The sequence below is a fragment of the Lygodium microphyllum genome, chromosome 5, assembly GCF_053477565.2.
Source record: "Lygodium microphyllum isolate KBCC chromosome 5, Lygodium_microphyllum_v1.1.10, whole genome shotgun sequence".
NCBI classification, from domain to species: domain Eukaryota; kingdom Viridiplantae; phylum Streptophyta; class Polypodiopsida; order Schizaeales; family Lygodiaceae; genus Lygodium; species Lygodium microphyllum.
In genome coordinates this window covers 29,220,457-29,243,208 of record NC_141139.1, presented here as the reverse complement: position 1 = coordinate 29,243,208, position 22,752 = coordinate 29,220,457, and positions in this window count along the sequence as shown.

Here is a 22,752-nt window from a genome sequence, read left to right as displayed (position 1 = left end):
GAGATATCTCGAAATTAGTGCTCCAGAGTAGGTCATGGAACAACCACTTCTTGCATGAAGATCAACTCAAGTTTCTCTCCAAGAAGAGAAGCTCTTGAAATCCTATAAAAGAGGAGACTCTCCTTGGGTGTGAGGGAGGAAAAACGGAAGCATCACTTTGGATGCATCCAAGAGGAGAAGAGAAGGTGCAAGTGCTACAGAAGCTTTGCTGAAATCAAGTGTTGCGGAAGCTTTGCTAAAATCAAGTTCCAAGAGGAGAAGAGAAGGTGCAAGTGCTGCGGAAGCTCTGCTGAAATCAAGTGCCAAGAGGAGAGCCCTCGACATATTGTGTAGGAGAGAAGGAGGTTCAAGAAGGATCAAAAGGTGCCAACTTCCAAGTTGTGCAAGTGTTAGCTGGTTGTATACCGTGCAAGGAACTGTGATCTTGTTTCCAAGATCTACAAGTAAGAACTGGCTTATGTGTAATGGAGGAGCTTGCTCCTTGTCAATAAGCCAGGAACTGGCTTATGTGTAATGGAGGAGCTTGCTCCTTGTCAATAAGCCAGGAACTGGCTTATGTGTAATGGAGGAGGAACTCCACAAGGGGGGGGGAGACTGGCCCATCTTCCAATCCCTAGTGCGTTGCCAATTTCTCTACCTCTCTCTCTGTCTCTCTACATCTTTCTTTTCTCTCATCTATTCTCCCTCTGTGCTAGCATAATATTCGCCATATATATTTTAAGTATATAAGAAAGTCGAGTGTGTATCTCAGATCTTATAATAGTTCCATTGCACCAACTATTGGGACTTTGGATGGAATTCTATTATTTAAAATGTTGCAACTCACTTTGGCGATAATATCTCGCCTTGTCTCTCAACACTCAACTCTAACTAACCAAGCATCCTACTTTCCAACCCAAGAAAGCAAGAATACAAGACTAGCTCAAGTTGCAATGAACCCTAGTGTGCAAGGGAATGATGTGTACAAGTGAGAGGATGTGATGGATGTATGGGAGTAAGGATCAATTGGAGGGTTTGAGTATGTGTGGGAGTGAGTTTTCATGTGTGAAAATGAGGGTTTAATGTGTGGGAGTTAGGGTGTGTATGAGTGGTAGTCAAATAGTGTGTGGAAGTGAGTGTGAGTTTTAGGGTTTGAGTATGTGTTGGAGTGAGAGTTTGATGTTGGGGATGTGTGGGAGTGAGTATGGAGATCATGTGTGGGAGTGAGTATGGAGATCATGTGTGGGAGTGAAAGAAGATAATGTGTGTGAGCAAAAGAAGTTGATGTATGACATGTGGGAGTGAGAGAATGGGGTATGTTTGGGAGTGGGTGTTATGTGAGGTGTAGGGGGTGTGGTAGTGAATGTGAACATATATAAATAGGTATGGAAGGGGGTGTGTGAGTTCTAGTGTGGGTTAGGTATGGAAAGTTGGGTGTAGGTGTGTGAGTTTGTGAAATATGAGTGGGGGTTTTGGAGTGACTAAATATGTCTGCATTGAAGTGTGCATTCGTGTGTGAGAAGGGGTCTCACTGAGTGTTTTTACTTTTTTTTCTTTTTCTTTTTGTTTTTTGGGGTTGTGTTAATGTGTGTGTTAGTTTGTGTATGTGTGTGGTGTGAGTCTTGGTGTTAAGTTGTGAGTTTTTATGTAGTGTCTAAGTGTGTGCATTGTGTATAAGTCTACTAATGTGTGTGTGTGTGTGACCGTGCTTTAAGTATGCACGATTAGGTTTGTGTAGTGTTTGGGTGTTGTGCTGTATTTTTGTGTGAATGTGCATTGTGTGTTATGTGTTAGTTTTTTTTTTAAATGAGAAAAAAAAAGAAAAAGCGGAAGCGAAAGAAGCAAAAGAAAAGAAAAGAAAAAAACAAAAAACTTACCTTGCGTCAGCGTCGTCGCCACCTAGCCACCTGCCCCGCCGAGCTGATACTCAGCCCGCCGTTCGCCAATGCCCTGACACCCACCACGTCTGCGAGGCTCCATCTATCAGAATCTGCCTTGTGTCAGCTGTCGTTGGCTATATATTGCGCCCCACATGCACGAACTGATCGTTGTCGCCACATAGAGGCACTAGAAACGCCTTGCTGCCGCCAGCTCAGCCGGAGCTCTTGCTGCCCAATAAGAAAACACCTGCGAGAGGCAGGTTGTCCAACGTTGCCGTAATACAATCACCAATCTCGCTGCCATCAAAGCCGTCTGCAAACGCAAATGTTGCTGCTCCCGACTGTTGTCTACAACACTGTCAATGCAAACGTAGGTAATACTGAGCAGCACTGACACACATAGTTGAACACACCACGTGGCTTGCAGTTGACGAAAACCTTGCTATGCTGGACAACACTGCGGCGATTAATTATTGTCATGGCTAGTAGATACCACAATGTATGCAGATCATGGTTGTAACTTGTCACGATCATCGTTGCAGCCGCAGCTTGACGAGATGAGTGTCAAACGCAAGCCTAACGTCAGATGGAGACAACGCCCTTCACATTCTTTAGAACCTTCTTGGTCCTCTTCTTTCTCTTTGATATTCTTTTCTCTCTTAGCCCTCGTGTTTCTTATTTGTCCTTATCACCTTCTTATCCTATCTCTTCTTCCTTCACCCCTTCTTTCTTTCTGCTATTCTCCTTCTCCAATACCTTCTTCTTTGATCTTCTTTTCTTTTCGCTTACTCTTTTTCTTCTCCTCCTCTTCTCTTACTCTTCTTCTTCACTTAGTTTCTCTTAACCTCTACACCTCCTTTTCTTCTCATCTCTTACCTCTATCTCTTCTTCTTCTTCTTCTCCTCTCTCTTCTTCCTTCACCCCTTCTTTTTAACTTCTTCTAATACTTCTTTCACCATTAGATGCACTACAAGCTTTTCAAGAAGATACAAAAATTAATAGTATATGTGTAACCTTGCCACACAAGAAATTCAGCAAGGAGAGTATGAGTTTATGTTTTGTGTTTGAGATTTGAGTTTTGTGTTATTTGATTTTTTTTTTGAAGTTTGTATTTTGTATTTTTTCCTACCCTAACAATGCCTATCTTTGCAATCTCAATTCAATAAACTGATTCTTTCTGATTCTGCCTTCCTAACTAAGTTGCATGGGTGTCGGAATGCCAGTCACAAATGCAAATGATCAGAACCCCATCGATCCCATCTAGACCTATGCACAAGCCTCCTATTCTGCCACATTGTGGGAGTATGAGAACCTAGGCACTTGCACTATCCTAGGTCCTAGCAATGGACTTCTCTTGTTTCAAAAGGTGTAACTCACTTTGGTAATAGTCTCATATAGTACCTGGGGATCCATGACAAGTGTTGGTTGATGGTATTCGCACCTTTGTTTGTAATCCCAGTACTCGTCATTCCATTTATAGTGATTGTGTCTGCACTGCTATTGGCAGCTCCTGCCTCTATGACCTTTATAACTTTATTCTTTAGGGCCATGGTCTTTAATCGTGAGATCGTAGAGGGGATTTTTGGTAGAATAGCTTAGGGTTGTTGCAATTGGATTGAAGGGGGATAGTGATCACTAGGATTTTAGAAATATTGAGAAGAGTCTTGATTCCATGGGGAAGTGGGGTAGAAGGGATGGAGGATTTAATTCCAAGAGCCCATAGGATATCCTCCTTGTCTTCGTGATGAGAATCACCATCCTTGCACTTCTCTTGTCCCACTCCCTCTTGCTCTATACTCTTGAAGAGTAGGCTGTCCTCCAACAGCTTCTCATGCCTTGTATTTATAGTTAAATTGAAGAAGAAGGGTTGTGGCCAAGAAGAAGAGCTCTTTATGGAGGGTACCTTGGAAAATCAGCAATCTGGAAGCTTTTGAGATGCAATGTGATGTTGACGATTTGATCTTTGAGGTTTAGAGAGGCTGCCAGAGATGCATGACTGATTTGACTGGCTCTCGGATGATCTTTCTTCAATCTAAGCCTCTCATCGAATTGAGAAAAGGGGGAGATTATTGGAGTTATCTATTGTGGTACATGAGAAGAATTGAGGTATTTTTCAAAGCAATCAGGGACTCCAAATTTGGGAAAAATCATGGGCCATTTTTTTAATTAAAAAAAGGGGAAGCGATGGCCTGTTCATTATCATTTTCCACTTTTTCTTCTTTGTCTTCATAAAGCTTTTAATCTTTAATGCTTAAAGCTTTAAAACTTGCCTTGCTTTGCTAAGTTTTAAATGGGTTTGGTCAATTTTGACTTATGGCTCATGACTTGTATTCGCGTGGTGACTTCTGTGAAGGATGTCTTCAGTCATTATCAACTTAGGAAAGTGTTGGGTTATGAACTTCAGACTTTTCTTGTTCGAGACTTCCTTTTCTTCTTTGTGGCTTATAGCAACTAGAAAAAAATTTCCTCTTCTTCTTTTTCTCCCATTTTTTACATTACAAGTGTGCACTTGTAACAAAACCAATTAGAACACTAATACATCATCTCAACTTATCAAAAAAAAAGCAAAAATCATCATCCACTAACTAAAATCATTAAAGCATTATTTAAACTCTCCAAAAATAATCTAAACTCACCAAAAACTAATCAATCATGCATCCAAACAACCAAAAATCACCTAGAACCCAACAAAAATAACTTTAAAAACAATCTATTTCACTCTCAACGAGATCATAGTAGTGGCTCGTTTGGTGATTGATAGTGGTTATATCTTATTTGATAGACATATCTCAATTAAAGAGACCAATTTGTGTAAAAGGTAGCCTTAATACACTTAAAAAGTGCATATTTTTCATTTGTACTCCGCTTATCTAGATTAAAAATAGCTAAACAATCATGGTTATCTTCATTTCAATTCATTAAATGTTCTACACCTTTATGTACAAGGCTTATTGTATCCTTATATGTTCTAATTTCTTTCGAGAGATCAATCCCATTAATGGCTAAGTCGTTAAGATCTTTAGCATTCTTGACTTTAAAATCCATTCCTTTGATTTTACCAAAGTGTAAGCATGGAATACTTATTACAATCTTTTAGCTACCTTGTGTGCTTTGTATAGGTCAATTATTATCCTGATGACCTAGGTCTACAAGATCCATTATATTTTTTAGTATTAAAATTAGCCCATCCATAAATGCAGCTATGGCGATGGCTATGATTATAGCTATGACTGTAGCTATAATCAAGGTTGTACTAGTGACTAATTTTCAAGATGTACAAACATGGATCTTTAGATGTACATATAGACATCCCAAAGCGATTGCGATTTTTTTAGAGAAAGTTTATGTACAGGAGCAACCACCTAGATACGTGGATAAGAATCATCCAAATTACATGTGCAAGATTGGTAAGGCCTTGCATGGGTTGAAGCAAGTACCTAGGGTATGGTATGGTTGATTGTAAGCCTATTTCTATACCTTTGGATATTAATGCCACACTTAGTGTACACGCGGGTGAATTGATTGAGGATGTCACTATGTATGGAAAGATTGTGGGTAGCCTTATCTATTTGAGATCACTAGGCCAGATCTAAACTACATAGTTGGTTTGGAGAGTTAGTTTATGTAGCTTCCATGTAAGCCACATTTGGATGTAGTGCAACACACATTGCACTATGTGAATTCCACATTGGACTATGCCTCATTATATGGTGCATGTGTACCATCAGACTTGCATGGTAATATAGATACAGATTGGGTTGGTAGTATTTTAGATTAGAGATCTACTAGTGGCTGTATATTTTCCTTGGGTAGCGTCACTGTAATACTTGGAGTAACAAAAAATAATTGAGAGTGGCCTTGTCTAGTATAGAGGCTAAATATAGAGGTGCTACAATTGTAGCATGTGAGGTATCTTGGTTACACAAGCTACTTGGTGATTTAGGGATACAAGTGGATAAGCAGGTTATCAACTATTGTAATAACCTTACTAGCATTCAATTGGCTCTAGGAGCCTAGTGCATCAAGCATGGACAAAACACATAGAGATGCATTACCATTTCATTCGGGAGTGGGTTTTGATAGGTTATATTAACTTGGTTTATGTCAACACACAAAGAATCAAACTAGTGACATTTTCACCAAGGCCTTGGGAGTTAAGAAACCTTAATGTTTCAAGATGGAGGTCATGAGCTCATGCTGAGCTCGAGAGGAAGTGTTGAGATGTCAAGTGCTATATGAGCTGACATCCACTACGCATCTTGGTGATATGATAGGATATTATTCACTGACATATTAGGTGACTGACATGAGGATACACAAGTGATTCTATAGCTGGACTACACCCACGTTGTCCATCCTTGGTTATGGAATATTCATTGTGCCACCTCTTCTTTTCTTAGTGGGTTCATACTTAGTGATTGCATGTATATACGTTGTGGTACTTTCATTTTAGTGTTTTATTATATTGTAGACTTATTTCTTTTGTGTGGAAAAAGAAGAAGCTTTTAGCTCTATGTCTTTGTGTTCGCAAGTCTCCATTACTTTTGTATGTGTGCTATGTTAGAAGATAGGCATAGGAACCCACTGTAAGCAAGGGTGCATAAGGGTAGATGGGTGTGAATAGCCTTAGGGGTAGGGAAAACCCTAACCCTAGCTTGGCAAAGGCTATATAAACAACCTATGGGTCACTATCAAGTGTGGAAGAGTGTACCCAAGTTGTACTTGTAAGCAACTTAGTAAACAAGATGTTGTTCTTGTACTTTGAGCTCTCTCCTTCCTCTTGTGCACACATTCCAATGCTGCAACTCTGATTTCTCACATGGTATTAGAGCCTTCTCTGATATCTTCAGCTTCCTACATGCTTAGCCTCATTAAGTGCACATAATTTTTTTCCATCATCTTTATCTTTTACCTCTTGCCTCCATAGCCAGTCAGACACCCTGACCTTGGAGGAGTTGGTGTGGGAAAAAGAAGGAGTTTTAGATCCTGATTCCTTCTGGAGATCTTCTCCTCAGCTCAGGGGAAATCAACATGGCACAACAAACCCTGGGATTAGTCGACATGGTAGGCGACATTCTCCAAATCTCAGAATCGGCACAATTTCTGACAATGTGATGTCTTTAGGCTTGGTGTGGGTAATAGGCAGCACAATCTCCTTGGTCACCATAGGACTTCCATAGCCCCCCTAGTTGGCCATCTCCCCCTAAGAGGGCTTGGGGAAATTTCATCTTTGTTGGCAGCTAGAAGCCAAACCCTAATTGTCACTGGCAGCCATAGCCAGGAGCTTCAAGCTTCATCCATCTTCAATTTTTTCAATGTTTGGTCATCAACAGTGATTCTAATCACTGAGTTAACTCTTTCAAAGTGAGTTGTGAACCTGGGAACTTCATTTTAGTGGTTTCTCTACTTGAAGGGTCATCATCAAGACCGACATTTACCATCTCTAGCAATATGAGCTACAGGTGAGTGCTTGTAAGCACTAAGGCACATTGCCTAATCATCATTGTTGCTTATAGTTACATAATCTGAATGTTTTTCATCAGGAAAATAAAACAACTACGTACCCTGCATCAAGTTGTAAGGCTATGTGTACAACTATAAACACAGACCATCATACACTAGAAGTGTACTGCATATCTTGAGTGATTTTTTCTTAAGTATATTGGTCAATGAAATTAGAGGGATGAGTGTCCTTGTACTCTCCTCAGAATCATCACCAACAAGCATTGAAATCATAGATTGTCCTTGTCCTACACAAGGGTCATCCATTGAGCCATACCACAAAGAGGAACCCAAAGTCCAGTCTAGGTTCAAATCATTGAAGCGTAGAAAGACCATTAAACCTCGGAAGAAGCTTGCTCCTAAGAAAGGTCCACCAAAGTCATATTTTAAAATATTACATTTGTATGATTTTCAACCCTTCTCCTCATTACAACTTTAAATTACTTTCGCATTTAGTGGCAAACTTGTAAGGGACTAGACACTACCCTTGTTCTAACAAGTGGTAAGACCTTCCCAATGGCCACAACATATGCTGATGTCTGTCCTCAAATTCGAAAATTTGATGGCAAAGATTTCCACCCATGGCAGGTACTTATCAAGTATAAAATGATGGAGAGAGGGTATTGGCCTCTTATTCAAGGCACTAGAGCTGTTAACTTTGCAAATCTAGTTGATATAGAGGATGACCAACCTACCTAGGCAATCATTATGTTACACTTAGATGAGTCATTGACTCATCATGTTGATCAACTAAATATTGCTAAAGAAAAATGGGATGAGCTTGAAATGCTCTATGGAGCCACTCGTAAAAATACTAAAATCTTCCTTAAAATTGAATTCTTTAGTTTGGAATATCGATCAAGAGAAGACTTGGAAAATTTCATCTCTCACATGAAGAGACTTATGGCACAGCTTGCCTCAATACAAGCTCCAATACATGAAGAAGATGCTATAGTGATTCTCCTAAAAGCTATAAAATAGGTGTTTCCTACTCTTGTAACCACTATTACCAACATTCTAGATCCTACATTAGCAAGTACCATCCAATCCTGTTTGAATGAAGAAAAGAGAAACCATAAAGAAGTCACCAACAATCAGGAATCTTCAATTTCCCGTGATTAAGTATTGGTACATATAGCTCTCACTAGATATTCTTTCTATGAGAAAAAAGGACATCTTGTAAACAACTATTGGAAGAAGTATCCCGAGAAAATGAAATGTAACAAATGCAAGAAGATAGGGCATATCACTAGTAAATGCCTCAACACTCCTGATGTACCCAAAGAACTGGTGGCCAATTATGCCTCCAATTCATCTGAAGATCAACTTTTTTGAGTCTTTAAACCATCTACCTAAAAACACTCTTGTAGCCTACTTTATAAAGGCATCCCGATTGTTTAGGGGGGGGACATCTTACATGCCTTGTAATCCAATGCCACCCTGGCATTGAGGGGGGGTATTAGAAGATAGGCATAGGAACCCATTGTAAACAAGGGTGCATAAGGGCAGATGGGTGTGAATAGCCCCAAGGGCATGGTAAACCCTAACCCTAGCTTGGAAAAGGCTATATAAACAACCTATGGGTCACTATCAAGTGTGGGAGAGTGTACCCAAGTTGTACTTGTAAGCAACTTAGTAAACAAGATGTTGTTCTTGTACTTTGAGCTCTCTCCTTCCTCTTGTGCACACATTCCAATGCTACAACTCTGATTTCTCACATGCTATTGGATTCTTCACCTTTGTCCCATATTGTTTGTTTTCCAAGATTGAGGCATTCATTGGATGGAACCTTCATTTAATGATGATAGCCAAGGTTAAGAAACCTTCATTTAAACCTCATAGCTAAGCTTAATGGCTTAACTTATTTCTCCCTTCACCATGTTACCTCCTTTGATGTATGCATCTCAATGCACTAGCCCATTGTTAAGAGAAGAAAAAAGAGAAAATAAAAGAAAACTAAAAGATACATACACTTGCATGGACTATACCACACATATAAGGGGTCCTCAAGTTAGATGTGTCCATTGGTGATCATGGTCCACGAGCTTCGTGTGTCACCCCCTAGTCCTTTCTCTGTTTTCCCTTGCATTTACTCAGGGCACATCAAGGTTAAGATATACCTAGAGAGTCTTGACTCACCTAGATTAGATATGTCTCCTTGAGTCACTTGTACATTTTTTTGTTTCCACTTCATTGATATCAATGCAAGAAAATCAACCCAAAGCTAGCTAGAAATGGGGATTTCGACAACTAGATCACAATTGCACTACCATGTGTGGTTGATTCAATGGAGCCACATGTTTTTTAAGAGCATATTGAATTGAACTTCATCTCTTGTCTATCATCGCACATTATTGTTTCCCTTATCTTCTTTTACAACTGTATTTTTCCTCAACAACAAAAAAATCTTTTTATGATCATCGTCAATTCAAACTCCCTTGTTTCATTAGCCATCCTTAGCAAAATAACCCATGAAGTAGTCTTCTAAATATATATTAGCCTATGTACTCATGTGCACTCACATAATAATATTTGCACCATAACCTACTCATTGTTTTTGGGTCCTTCAACTGTGGGACAACACTTTAGGCTTGACGTTGGACCAATCTCCCAAACCAAGAATTCTATATCCTATGCATGACTAGACAACTAATACAATCCCCTAAGAAGTGAATTCACATGAGTTTTTACTTTTTGTGTATAGATGTTTTGAAAGATTCATGAGAAACCACTTCTACTTCAACAACGAGTCTCCCATCCTCTGCAACTCCACTCATTTTCAAGTGACAATTCAAGTTCTATCATTCAAAAGGACAATTAGTCAAGTATCTCTTTAGCAACATAACTTCGCATGGTTTTCTCATCAACAATATTGTCATCATTTCCATCTACCAACATAACAATAATATTATCCATACCCATAGTAAGAATAATATTATCTTCTTCAATAGCCAAGGTTTTTGATCAAAAGCATTCATTTGCTTCTCCATTGAGACAACTACTTCATCAAGATTTCTCTTGGCATTCCATCTCTTTGATATAAGATATAGCATGCTACCTATGACGTGAGTGCCATGGGACTAGCACTCATCTCACAGGAGATAATGTTAACAATATTTTGTGAAAACTAAATTCAAAGAAGGTTGAAGTGCAAGTGCTTGACAATATTATTGGAAGGATATTATTTTTTGTAGCTTTAGTGTATCACTTTTAGACACTTATATTATTTTTTGTATTTCAAAGACACATGATTATCATGGATATATTATTTTGTGAGAGTTGAGCTCACTCCTATGCACATTGTATCATCACCCACTGTAGTTGTATTTGTTGCACTTGCAACTGTTCCATGGGTTGTGCATATATATATGTCATTTTATTAGTATAGATATGGTCTAACTAGGGCTCGGGGGGTTCACTATATATATATATCCTCTATATAACGTGGGTTCATAGCCTATTTATAAATATCCTAATCTGTGAAATTTTCTTGAATAAAACACAACCCTTTTCTATTCAATCTGTAAGTAATCCCTTTATATGATACCCTTCTGTATGTAAAAGATGTATCAAAATGGTGTTTTAAAAACCCCTTATTTTGAACTCACGTTATATATACATATATTTATGAGTGTCCCTCCCGAGAACTAGGGTAAGGATAAAGCATGCTTCAAGGAATGACTAGTCTAGATCCCACAAAGTGGGTAGGATACCCAAAAGATGCTGCAAACCCTAATTCATAATTTTGAAAACCTTTTTACAAAAAAGGAACACAAACCCTGATTCACAAGGGTACAAACCCTAAAACATAAAGTGGAGTGCAAACCTACAATGTAAATAGGGCATCACCCTACAGTAGTGGCCCAACCATAACCCTAATTTGTGTTTATATAAGGGTGGGAGGTCTCATTTGTATTCATATTTTTTATGCATCCATACTGTAAAAGCTCTATTAGTGCAACTATTAAAGCTTTCTATCCTCTTGTTCTTTGTATCATCTTGATTTCATTGTTGAGAGTTAGGTAGAGAGAATGAGAGGTGTGTTGAGCAAGGGATTGAGTGAAAGTAAAGCTCTACATCTTCTTCTTGATTTTCTTCTTTCTCTTTCCATTCATGGTAAGAGGGTGAGTTTGGAGTTGTGTATGAGGTTGCGGAAAAGAGAGGGATCTAGAGAGGTAAGCTCTTCTCCATCTTCTTCTCCATCTTTTTCTCTCATCATTCATGTGCTTTAGTGCAAAGGCACAATGATATTGGAATGTGTTTCATAGATTGTGGAACTATCTTTGAGCCTTCAAGCTTTCAGACTACAACACATGAAGGTAAATTGGTGAGTTCACTACACCTTGAAGCGAGCCTTGTTTTCTTGCTTTCTTGGTTTCAAGAGAGGTTGCATGGTTGGTTAGAGTGGAGTGTTGAGAGACAAAGTGACAAATTGTCATTGAAGTGAGTTGCAACTTTTGAAAGTTTAGAAATCCATCCAATGTCCTCATTGTTATGCATTTAGCCCAAGAGTGGATATGTCCGAAATATGGATTACTTTAGTAGGACATCTTAATAGGATACCAAGTCAAGTCATAGTTTTGTATATTACACTAATTGTTGCATATGCAGGACATGGTTATGATGAATAAGTATTTAGCTATTTCAACAAGATAGAGTTGGACAATATACCTATGTATGCCCTTACATTAGCTCCTTGCTTAAAGGCTTATTGCTAGCTAGTACTGCTAGAAAGAACTAGAGTAAAAGTTGTAATGTGAAATCATAGGTAGAGAGTTAAAGAGAGACATTTGTAATCAAAGTACTTTGGTGGGAATTTCCCTTATGCATATATATTTTGAATGTGGTGCACTTGCAAAATCACACCGTGTTTAAGAGAGTGCTAGATCAAAGTACACACTTAAAAAATTTTAAATCACAATACCTTGCTAGGAATTTCTCGTGTCAGGCCAAGGATCGGAGGCATTAGTTGGAGCGAACCTTCATTTAGTGCCGATAGCCAAGGTTAAGGAACTTTCATAGGACATTTTGTTGTGAGCGAGTAAATAATAAGTGAGAATGGATAATCATCGCTCGTTTCTCCGTACAAACAGACCGACGTTAAGGCGTCAGTTAACCTAGGGAAATAGCGCATGAGGAATTAACATCGATGGCTCATTTCTCCACGACGACCGACCGACGAATTACGATATATGCCTCGAGCCTCGCGCATTGCGAAACTCTTGTGACTTGTCATGCTGTCCTTCATCTGCCCCTCCATATGCCTATATATATATATATATATATATATATATATACACAGACCGTACAGCACAATCTGATACATCGACCGGTGGAATATTACTGCTCTCTAGTGATGTCTGCTTTCCCTCTTCCGTCGAAGCAAGAAGCATCACTGGCTGCGGTCCGCGCATTCCTTGTTACGGTGCTCGCATTGACGATGCTCGGAATAGACGCCGTAGAGACCAGGGCGTAAGTCAGCTAGCTGGAAGGAAACTAGGCGGAGCAGGTAATACACTACGTATAGATAGGAACAATATCTCCTGCTTAATGGGTTATTTCTCCCTTCACCTTGTTACCTCCGCGAATGCGTATGGGTCGACTAGCTATAAACGATAAATGATCATGTATAGAAACTTTGCGTTTCTGTACTTACTGATGCTGCTTTGGTATGGCATGGTATTATGGTTGATCGATTGGCGCCAGCACGTGCAGGTGCGACGTCGTCGTTAGGGGAGTCGGATATCGTGTGCGATTGCTGCATGATGGACGGCAAGTTCTATCGAGGCCTGGCTTCATCCCGGCAGAGCTGAGGCCAAGAATCGCATTAGCAGCGAGGGCGGTGCCCAACGACTACTGCGACTACAATGATTAGTGAGCATTCCCACCACCACCACCACAGACTTAGTTGTCCCCAACCCCCCCAAACAGGCAACTATGTTCCGAGCATGATTGACTGATATTCGGGATGCAATTTTTGGCCTGATCTTTGATGGACTTCCTTAAATATAGCGTTCCTTTTCTTTGACTAATGCCATGCGTATTACTCTTTATTACATGTGTTTTCATCCTATTTTAAAAATCAAGGTTCCGTTCAATACTATTTAGCATAAGTTTCAAAACACCCTTTATAAGTTAAAACTTGAAGCACGATTTTGCGAATCCACGTAATTTGATTGAAAATTCACTGGGTCGGACAAGCTTGTAGCATATGTAGTGATATTGTTTGGGCTTTTAATCACACTTTCTATTGAGATCCCTCTAGACTAGCACTTTACTTGTCAAGGGTCATAGTAAATATTTTAAGAAATGTTAATGACAGAGAGCAAAAGCACATTTTGGACACACACGCACACACATTCTCTCTCTCTCTCTCTCTCTCAAAATATTGTGCACTATGAACAAGACTATGAATATAAGTCATGCCTTCCATCTTGACCATCCACGAGATTGAGCCTAGCCCTTGCCACTTGTACAAGCGACCACAAATCTATTTTGGTGTGCACTACAAAGTTGCCCAATGGAGTAATTGGGCCCTATTTTCTCTTCTAGACTATGCTAGCAGCTATTCGAATAATGGGGCTCTGTTTGAATATCAGTATATGACTGCGTCCATAAGTTGAAATACGTTTTAGATCATATTGATTCGTTTGGGTTATCTACACCACAAATTAGGAATCGTCGAGATTGTTTGGTTTTTCAATCTCTTCAAATATCAGAAGAGCCTTCTAAAAAATGGGCAGAGAAGCACACAATTCATAAGCTTGTTATAAAGTTGAAGTGTTCTAAAATCCCTCAAAGTGGGATAGAGAGGAGCCTATAAGGTTACATTAAGAAAAATCATATGAATGATGAACAACCTTCATTAAAGAGAATAGGCTTCCATGTATTTTACCGCAACATAGGTTATAATTATTGATGGTTTTTCTTGATGTCATAATGTTCAATGTAGGTAGAGGCCCCCAAGAAGGAGCCTAAGTTGTCCATTCTTATTTGGGGCTTTATAGACAATGCTGAGAGGTGGAACTCGTGCACACAACCACGATGATTGGCATCATTGCCTTATTCATCCTGGAGCATGTTAAGTTACTACTTTTGTATCCATGTCTTGTGAGCAAGGCTTGGATCCTCATTCTTTGTACTTTCTTTGGATGACAAATAATCAAGAAGGGAATTCTCCAAATTTAAATTACAAATAATCCAAAAGGAAATTCTACAACTTATTGGGTTTGAGGTGGGAAAAGACCTCAATATTCCCTTGTAGATATGTATCACTTCAAGGTCAAAGCCTTCACATTACTGGGAGCACCTTACTATGCATTATCTTACTATGTATTTGTTTTACATTAGCTGAATGACTCAAATCTCTCTAGCCTTTGTAATTAGTATCTCGTTAACTTTTGTAAATGATCCTAATGTGTCTAGCATTATTATGGTATAAAAACTATATATCTCTTTAGATTGGGTTTTAAAAAGGTTATATAGTAAGAGGTCTAGCTTTTCTTGATGAGATAGTTGAATGTAAATGGACTTCATTTGACATTAGCCTCCCATGGCATCGATTTGGAGGAATGTTAACATCTATAACTTTCATCAAGATGGCCTTGGTCATGAGCCTTCTCTAATCTTGTAGAAATAGAAGTATGTACATTAAACAACAAGGCAATACTACCATTGACACATCTACCTCAAGGATTGCCTGCAAATGCTATCACATATGTTTACTGCTTGAAAGCTTGTGCAACCATATGCATTGTGGAAAAAGTCGAGAACTACATGCAAGCACATTCAAGAAGGCTTGTCGCCAAGTTCCATATCAACACCATATGAGTGGATATGTATGCCAAATGCAATATGCTTATAGATACATGTGAGCTATTTGACTTGGAAACACACTAGTTGTTTGATAGTCTACAAAGTTAAGGATGTTATCCTCTAGATAGCTCTACTTGCAACATATGTTGATCATGATCATTGTGAAGAAGTCCTTAGCTGTTTCAATCAGATGCAATTGAAAGGTGTGCGTGAAGATGTTGTCGCATTCATTCTGTCCTTGAAAACTTGTGGGAAATTGGAGTCTTAGAAGTGGGATGACAATTACATGCTAAAATTGAATTGGGAGGATTGGAAAACCTCACAATGAGTAATGCATCAATTGACATGTATGGAAGATTTGGCTCTATAAACAAAAGAGTAAAAAACATTTGAGAAGCTTCTAACTCGAGATGCCATTTCATGGACTATATCTATTGAAGAATATGTTGAAAATGATTCAACAAAGAGATGCTAAAGTGTTTCCAAAAAATGCAATTGGACTATCTACATGTGGATTTAGTCTCTTGTTATTGCTATACAAGCATTAGTATCATAGGGGCCTTGGAAGTAGGCAGAGATGTACATAGTGAAGTATACAATACAAAAAGGGTTGTGACAAAGGGATTTATGTTGAAAACACACTTGTGGATATGGATAGGCAATGCACATTGCTTTAGCACAACATGTACTAATAGGATACCAAGATTAACACTACAACAGAAACGAGGCATAGACGCGCATGTTAGACGTGCAAAGTTGGGCGCGTCTATCAGAGCGTCTATAAGTGCGTGTAAACGTGCGTGTAAATAGACGTGAATTTTGCGTCTATATATCCGCGCAAATAGACGCTAATATAGACACGTCAACAGACACACAATTATTTACCCATCTAAAATTAGCAATTCACATAATTAAAAAACCAAAGTTAATAATTATTTAACCACTTTGAGCATGCACATGTGCGCATGATAAAAACCATAGAATTAAGAATACACATTGAATCATTGAATTAAAAAAATAGAGTTAATAATTACTTTTTCATTACTCTCTAATGAATGGCAGTTCCTCTAGTTGACAAGCCCGATATAAGTAATTAGCGGCAAGCGACAGAAACCTTACAATTAGTAGCAAGTATTGCAATATGTATCTCGTAATTTCTCTACGTACTTGAAGATGATAAAAGATACTTCCTTTTAATTTTATTATGAAAAATTCAATTTAGCTTTAAAATTAACTATTGATTCTTGAGTATGCACGTGTGCTCATGATAAAAAGCATAGAATTAGGAATACACATTGAATCAATAAGCAAATTAAGTATGTTACAGTGAATGATCCATCTCATCTTCAATGAGATCAGCCCTTGCTAAACTATCTACTTCTAGGTCTATGTTACCAAGAGGTAACGAAACAAATAAGTCTATCCCACTATCAGATGTGTTGCTATATTGCTCAATAACTTCATCAATATCATCAACAATCACATTATTGTCTTCTTCTGCGTTTCCTTGAACATCCTCGCGAGGTTCATCTTGTACTATATCACGCATATCATCCATTATGGTGTCATCATGCACATCATCATTAATTGTTGGATTGTCATCTGCTATCTCCATGTCGGTAATATTACCATATATTAGTTTTGAACGATTAGATATAGGGATGACATACCACCATCGGTTATTTTTTACCATTGGATGATACACAATTTGTATTTGAAAAACAAAAGCAAAAAACTTAAGTACTTATTATATTGTGTATATGTATCACATGTATACATATAAAAAAATTAGCCTTTGTATATATACATGCTCGCATTGTTGAGGTAGTACTAATGTGTCATTCTTGTTTTGGTGAAATTTTGTAGAGTTAATAATTACAAAACTACTTGGATGACGTCTGATTGTGCAATGCTCACCATTTGTTACCACTTCTTTAAACCACTTCACATCCAGTACATATATAAAGAATCGTTGGAAGTCAAGCTTCAGAATATCTTGGATCAAGCCACAATAACCTTCCATGGTATCATTGGCAGCCTCGAAGTGAGCAAGGACACCACAATCTTGGATATTTCTCTTTTCATCTATACGTTGAGTTCGAAGATGTTTACCCTCACACCAAAGTGCATTGAATAATGTGCACTAGTAGTAAAAGATAAAAGATCAAACATGTCAAATATTTATATAAAATAAAACTTATAGAAACAAATTAATTGATAGTATGTCTCACCTGTGATAAGCAACCTCGTGCGTATTCCCACTCTTCTTGAGATATATTAATTTCCAGTCAATAGACAAGCACGTTACACAATACTTTTCATATCAGTTTGTTACGACCTTTTAGAGGGCAATTACATGTTCACCCTGTCTATGAAAACCCTCCTTTGTTTGAAGAAGAAACTGAAATCCTTGAACCTAAAACTATTCTAAACACTGATTTTTTTACCACTAGAATTGGCCGTAGATACTCTAGATATTTGGTTAAGTTTAAAATCATCATGTTGAAGAGGCCCAATGGATGTATGCACGTGACCTAAGTGCTTACCCCTCCCTACTCGCTCCACATTGAGCTAATAGCAAATGAGGTCAATTGCTATCCCACCCTGGAGGTATGATAGGAGACATATTTTACGATGGATTCCGTGAGTTTTTATTCCACGGTGGATTCCATGAGGTTTTGCGGTGGATTTCGTAAAACTATATTTATTTGCCAGGGCTTGTACACAAGGTGATTCCTTGTGCGAGAAGTTGACGAGGATGCCTATCCTTTTCAGGCGTCATGTTAATTTAATGTGCACGTGGGTGACTCCACAGCAAGTGATTCCGCAAAATACATATTTAAATTAATGGACGTTTATGAGTTTAGAGTGCATTCATATTAAATTAAGGTTAGGACAGAGTTTCAACCTATTTATTTATTTTGTAGCTGAAAACTACTAGGTATTCACTTTTTTCAGTTTAATTTTATTATTTTCTAACAACTGTGAATGCTTCAATTGATGTGTAGAGCAAGCGACGGTGGCGTTGGGAAGCAATGGGCGATAGCATGTATTCAACTTATCTAGAAAAAATTATCATTTTTTATGGAAGCATATCTTATTATTAAAGGCGTGGCGCTAATATTTATTTAGGCGCACTTATTTATTGAAGTGCTTGATAAATATTTACTATTTTGTATGCATGGTTTAAATATTTCATTATGGAACATTGTATTTGGGCACAACCCGACTCGCCCAACCGCTATATTCTTTATTTGGACAAAAGAAAACACAAAAGCTAAAGCATGCTTATTGTAAAATTGGGCTATTTTTTAGCTTTGAGATAAATAAATTTTTAAATGCATGCCTTGTGAAGCATTCACACAAGGCATGGGGGGCAATTGTACCCAATTTGTCTCTTTTCTTCATGACGTGCAAATCTATCTTCTTGCTTTTTGAGCTTAAGTAGAGTTCTTTGTTCTTGGGGACCTTCCGGTGCTCACTACGTATACACCCAACATCCGATTTGCGCACCATAGACCATGAGTTTGTACTTTCATCTTGCACTCTGTTAGACACATGGTGTGATTTTGTAAATACACCACTTTCAATATATAAATCCACAAGAGTAATTTGCAACAAAGTACTACCATTATAGAGGTGTCTCTCCAATCTTCTACTTATGATTTCACTATGTATATTTTTCCCTCATTCTAAGGCTGCTTGCATGCCTTGCAAGTGCACCTTCTTGAATAGCTCAAAACATCCTTAACGAGTCTATGTTGAGTAGATTTATAAGTCAATTCGAAGTATTAGTCTATACTTTGGTATGGCACTTTGTCAAATACATGGTGTGATTTTGCAGGTGCACCACATTCAAGATATGTATCCAGAAGAGCAATTCCCACAAAAGTACTATAATTATAGAGGTCTCTCTTGAATCCGCTAGCTATCATTTCACTATGTAGCTTTTGCCATAGTTCTAAAGCTCATCGCATGTAATAAGCCTTTAAGCAAAGTACTAATGTGATGGTATCCATGTGTACATTCTCTAGATGAGTTTGCTTGAAACAACTCAATACTTCCTCATCATGACCACATTCCATGTATGTAACAATTAGCATACTCCATAACACTACCCTTACACTACAACAAAAAGGCCTCATAGACGCACATTTAGACGCGATTTTTGAATATAGAGAAAAACTTACGAGCGTGTCTATCCGCCCGTCTATTTGCGCGTCTATCATTTCGCGTCTATAATCGCATGTATCAACGAATTTACATGCACAAATAGACGTGCAACAGACGCACAGATACACGTGCATATAGACACGCTGGTAGACGCGCTTTTACAAGCACTGATAGACGCGAACGAAAAACAAAAATGTCCTTTTTAAAAAAAGATATTTATTTTTTAAAAAATTTGAATTATGAAGCACATGTATAAGCGTGTGTAGTCTGCATTATAGACGCGCAAATAAACGTGAACTATCTCCAATTTAGACGCGTTGATAGATGCGCAAAACAGAACTGGAAAAAAAAAACCAAAGAGCAGGTGGTTGCAAGGTAACCACATGCTCACTGGTTTTTTTTTTCCCCCTCCCATACATCAGATTGTGTATTTGGGAAAAAGACAATGTATCTTACGGGCACGAGAATTGAAAATAAAAGTCTATGTATTCATTATATATCAAAGCATTTACAAGGGAAGTTTAAGTGCTTGCGACCTAAAGTGTGGCTGCAAGCAGTAGGCTCAAAGAGATATCATACATATACAAGAAAAGAAGGCCTCATGAGGAGGTATGGTGCTCCTCTACGAATCTGAAGAGGAAACATCCTCGCTAGTACCACCATGGCTACTAGCATCGCTATCCCCCCTCCTCTTTATGCTCCACATTCGGGTTCGCCTACACACAAAAAAGATCAGGGTTGCTTACATAGACAAGGTGGAGAAAATGTTATAATTAGTTATACTTTTAATAGGAAAGTAAGAAAAATATACCTCCTCTGGCTGAGACTAACTTGGACACGTTGAGCCTCAAAGTTGTGTAGGTTTCCTTTTCAACATCCATCTCTGCCAAGGTCGCTTTCTTTTCCTCTCTAGCCTTGCTCAACTGAGTGAGGAGTTCAACTGCATATGCGTCGTAGTCTGTTGCTCCTGGTGACACTGTGAGAGGGGTCGTAGTGGTTGATACTTCCAACTTCTGCCGTTGAGAGAGAGAGAGAGAGAGAGAGAGAGAGAGACTGACAAGCCAAAAGTATGGCCCCCAAACAGAGGGAGATATATGCACCAACGCAAATCATCAATGGCGGTCGTCAGCCTAAAATCGACCGACCGGGCGCGTCTACATCTCAGTGTAGACGCAGACATAGACGCGAAAAAATGTTTCCTCTCAGACGTCTGAGGGCGCGTCTTAGAGCGCGTGTGCTCTGCAGTGTATACGCGATGATACACGCGCTGCACAGAAGGTTGACCTGCAGTCTACACGCAATTATACACGTGCATTGACCTGGGATGCGCGTCTGGCAGCGCGTCTGTGCTGCATGTTAGATGCGCAGATAGACGCGCTGGATAGAAGGTTCACTCTGGAGCGCGTCTGAGAGCGCATCTAACCTGCAATGTAGATGTAGGGATACACGCACCAGGTCTCCCAGTTCTGATAGTAAACAATATATTTTTGCAATGATGAATGTGACCAATCCCATGTTTGTGTTTATCAGTTTTCTTGTTTAAGAGAAGCATTAGTACTTAAGTGTTATGCTCAATGTCTAAAGAAAGCTCTTTGAAAATGTAGATAATATATGATTTTTTGTATACAAATAAATTTATCTTTTTCCTATGTTTTTTTTGCAGATGTCATATCCTGGTTCATCTAGCAATGACCCAGATGTGGATCGCATGAATGATACATTAGCCTCCTTTGGCAGGGGGGTCAATGCATTTTTTGGAGGTTTTCTTAGTAGGGAAGACTTCATGGGAGAGATGACCAGACACCTTGGCCGCTCTCCCACAGCGGACGAGGTGTTCAGTGTCATGTCTGGGACGCCTCTGGAGTCTTTGCCTGGCACTACTTCCCAGACTCCACATGTAGGTACTCCATATGTAGGTACTCCATTTGCAGGTACTCCATTTACAGATACTCCATTTGCAGGTACTCCACGTGCTCCACATGCATCGGCTGAAGCACGTGCATCTGCAGAAGCTCGTGCGTCCAGCGAGGCAGAGAGCAGTCGACAGAGAGGGAGGAGGGAGAGTCGAGGGGGAGGACGAGGGTTGTGTGGGGGTTGCCTAGGAGGTGGCGAGCGATCACCCTCACCAATAGATCACGTAGAGGAGGTTGTACGCAAGTACTATAGAGTTATGCATGAGGAGTGCCACCAGTAGATCACGTAGATGAGGAAAGGGATGTAATGGCATACATGAGGAGCGTCGTGCATGCGACATATAAAGATTGTTTCATGCCTTCAAAAATCTGAAAAGCGCCTTGTGGCAGGAGGTGTTGAGGGCAGTCCATAGGAGGTACCCAAATCCTGAGGGTCATCGATTCTCGGATGATTGGGGACGTACAAAAGTGAGGGATATGCTTCACAACAAAAGATCCCACCTCATGACACGGGCCAAGGACTCACTGCGGAGGCTAGAGGAGGGGCCTGGAGCCTACAGCCAACCATCTATGTGCCACCGCGTAGAGTGGAAGAAAGCCAAGAAGAAAGCAGCTGAGAAAGTGAAGAGTCGCCAGCACGCAGAGGCGCGACGGATCCAAATGGAAACAATGGGATCGTCGCATTACGGATCGGGCGGTAGAGAGTCGTGGGAAGCAGAGTTTGTAAGTATATTTTGATTTTTAGTTTTTTTAAATTTATATTTCTTTCATTTTTTTATATATTTTTGTCTAATATATTGTGACTCATAATTGTTTGTATATCTCTAAATGTTTTGCAGACTACCATCATTGGTAGGACACCTACTCCTAGAGAGGTAGGTTACCATAATGGTTTATGTCACAATGGTTTGAACTCTCTTGTACGTGTTTGTGAACAAGTAATCTTCTATCCAAACCCCCGACAACCTCGATGGTGGTATGTTATACCTTCAACTCCCCGAAGTGCAAGAGTATATGATCAAAGCGATATTCCGAGCATAGATGAAGATAATATGCAAATAGAGGGATCGATATTGCAAGGGGTGGAGGCCGTCGAAAGCTTGGAGCCAGCATCGCCTAACAATGATGGAAATACAGGAGTCCAAGAATTCTTTGAGAACGAGATTGACTCATTCTTTTGTGATGACATGTCTATCGACCTTCCAGTGTATGTGGAGTTGTGTCAGGAGATTAACATGGGACTATAGGATACTTCATACTTGGAGCATCCACTTACTCAATTCGTTGACCAATCACTTATAAGGGTACATAAGATATGTATTTTAAGTGAGATTTTTTTTAAATGATTTATATTACTGTGCTTTGTATGATTTAAATTGATTATTCTAACATCATTTTTTGGACTTGGGCTAGAGGGAGGGAGTGCATCGGGATCAAGGGGATGCTGTAGAGATACAGAGGCAGTGAGCCCGTGGTCGACACGGGATACA